Consider the following 2,998-nt stretch of genomic DNA (forward strand, 5'->3'; position numbering starts at 1 on the left):
AATTCTTTATTCTTCTTTTTTCCTTTTTTTTCTTTTTCCTTTTTCCTTTTTTTCCTTTTTCCTTTTTTCCTTTTTCGTTTTTTCGTTTTTTTTTTCTTTTTTCCTTTTTTTCAAGTATAATATTTCTTGACAGAATCTGCGTTTATTTGGTTTCTCAGAACTTTCCCATTCATTTCTGCCAAAATCAATGCTCCTCCAGAAAAGGCCCATTTTTTTCAACATTTGACCCTTCCCAATTAGGCATCCATTTCCCACGGAAATCTTTATATATAGGCAGGATCTTTTTCAGCACTAGATCACCCTCTTGGAATTCTCTCGGATGTACTTTCTTGTTGTGATCTTTCATCATCTGTTTCTGATGCATCTGCCCGTAGTAAATAGCTTTCAATCTCTTCTCATCAATAAGGTTTAATTGATCAAATCGAGCTTGGATCCCTTCAGCTTCCACCAATTTTACCTCCTTTAAGATACAAAGTGATGGTATCTCAAATTGGTAAGACTGAACAATAAGGTGTTGTCCAGTGATGTTCGAACATCATTTCGATATGCATATAAAGCAAAAGGTAGCTTCTTGTGCTAATCCTTGTAACTTTCAGTGATCTTTGTAATGATCCTCTTAATGTTCTTATTTGCTCCTTCAACTGTCTTATTCATCTTTGGGCGATATGTCAATGAGTTTGCATAATTAAACTATGCACAAAGTTCAGTCGTTTCATACAGAGAAGTCTTTATGAAAATATGTATCTCCAAGGGGATGAATATTCAAGATTAACTTTCATTTACATGAAAATAATGTAATTAATGCATGATATATTTATTTAAATCAATCATTTTTTCTTCTTTGAGTATGTCCCAATCACTCGAAATTATCTTCGATAAGCTGGTCCATAATGCCTCATCTCGTCTCTTCTTGCAGGAAGATTCACGGATAATTTGAAAGTTTGGTTCTTTTGAGGTCTTTTGGTTCATGATGGTTTTGTATTTGGAAGGACAAAAGTGTGACTTATGAAGTCGTGTATGTGGTGGAAGGTAGTATCATAAACCAGTAAACGTCTGGAGTTGTTCTCTCAAAAATAGGTAGAGACATTTCTTCAGAGTCTCAGATAATTGTAGTGTCAGGATTTGGTTTTGGTAAGGGTTAAGTAATTGGCGTTGGATGGGATATGAAAGATATAACTTTACCACTTGCCACAGATCTATAACATTTGAAAAATTAAAAGAATATTTAATCTACTTGATACTCAAGAATTTCAAGATTAAAACTTAATTACTTGCTCATAACCATAAAAGCAACAAAAATTTATTTTTTTTGTACAAAAGCACAGAAAGGAACAAAAAAAAGTTCAAACAAGATGTTGAAAATGAAAGGTACTACAGTGGTAGATAATAAGTTCTACTTGTTTATTTATCATGCCTCTCTAATGTTGGGTGTGTAATAGGATCAGGGTCATTGTCCTCATTTTCCCCCCATTTCTTGATCATTTCTTGTGTCAAGACTCCTTTGTCAATAAGTGTCTCTATTTCTTTTAATAGTGGCCAACAATTCCATGTTGAGTGCCCTTTTTCCCCCAAGTGAAAATTGCAGAAGCTATTTTGATCATAGCAATGAGCAGAAGGGTTTGGTGGCACTCTCACGGATCTTGGTGTGATGTATTGACCTTTAATCAAATGAGTGTACAAGTCTGAAATGGAAGTTTGGAACACTTCCAAAGTTTTTCTTGATCGCATGACTTTCTTTGGTCGATTTGAACAAATACTTGCTCTTTTTCTTTTGCGATTACGGGGACTCTGGATGCGACACTCATTCACATTATCAGCTTTTGCTTTTTGATCCGTCGGGCTCTTGGATGTGACTTTTGAGTTTTCTTCGCTGATTACATTCTCAATTAATTCTCCACTTGTCACAAGATTCTCAAATTCCTTCGTCGGATTTGCATGCATTAACTCGAAGAAAGGAGCGGAAAGGGAATCACGAAACATACGTGATATCTCTTTTTCTAACATGGGAGGTTGAACTTGTGCTGCCACTCCTCTCCATCTCAAGGCATATTCTTGAAATCTTTCATTGGCTTTCTTCTTTACAATTCTAAGATTCATACGTGTTGGAGTTAAGCCTTTAACATACCTATATTGTTCCAAAAATGCATCAGCTAAATCAACCCATCTCTTGATCTGATCTTTGGGTCAACTGATTATACCATACTACTGATGAGGCAATGAGGCTATTATGGAAGGAGTGAATTAATAGATCATCAGAACTTAAATATCCTTCCATTTTTCTGCAAAACATTCTGAGGTGGATTAGGGGACAACTAGCGCCGTTTTATTTCTCAAAATCTGGCATTTTAAATTCATGGGGAATAACCAAGTGTGGAACCAAGCTGAGCTCTCTTGCTTCTAATTCTTTGTGGGAGGAATTAACACTTTTCATATTTCTTATTGCTTCATCCATCTTCTTGAATCTTTCCTCATACTATGAATAATCAACGAGGCTATTCCTTGGGTTCGAATGGGGTGCCCCAGGGTATATTATCATTCTTGACTCATTAATCTGATAGAATTGTTGCTCTTTAGCAGTTATCTCTTCCTTGTAAGATGTCACCCCTTGAATAATTTGATTTGGTCCATCTGGTACTGAATTCGATGTTTCTTTCTTTGTATCCTGAGGTAACCCTGTCAATTGTTCTGACCACTGTTCTTGTAGTCTCTCATGAGATTGTTCCATTATTTTCATGATGATGGTACAGTATGAATGAATAGTCTCAATTTTACTGTTACAGAACCCTTCATGAATTATTTATATGTTTTTATAATTAATGTATATACCAATACTTTAATAAATAAAAAATGTAAATGCAAAATGCATAAATTCAAAAATGTAAATTATTTAAAATACCAGAATAGGACATCCAGTTATATTAAGACTACCCTTTTCTTTGATATTGAAAATAAATAAACATTTAAATATGTTTTAATGCATGATGTAAAAGTAAATACA

Source organism: Hibiscus syriacus, unplaced genomic scaffold (genome assembly GCF_006381635.1).
Source record: "Hibiscus syriacus cultivar Baekdansim isolate YM2019G1 unplaced genomic scaffold, ASM638163v2 tig00110239_pilon, whole genome shotgun sequence".
NCBI lineage: Eukaryota > Viridiplantae > Streptophyta > Magnoliopsida > Malvales > Malvaceae > Hibiscus > Hibiscus syriacus.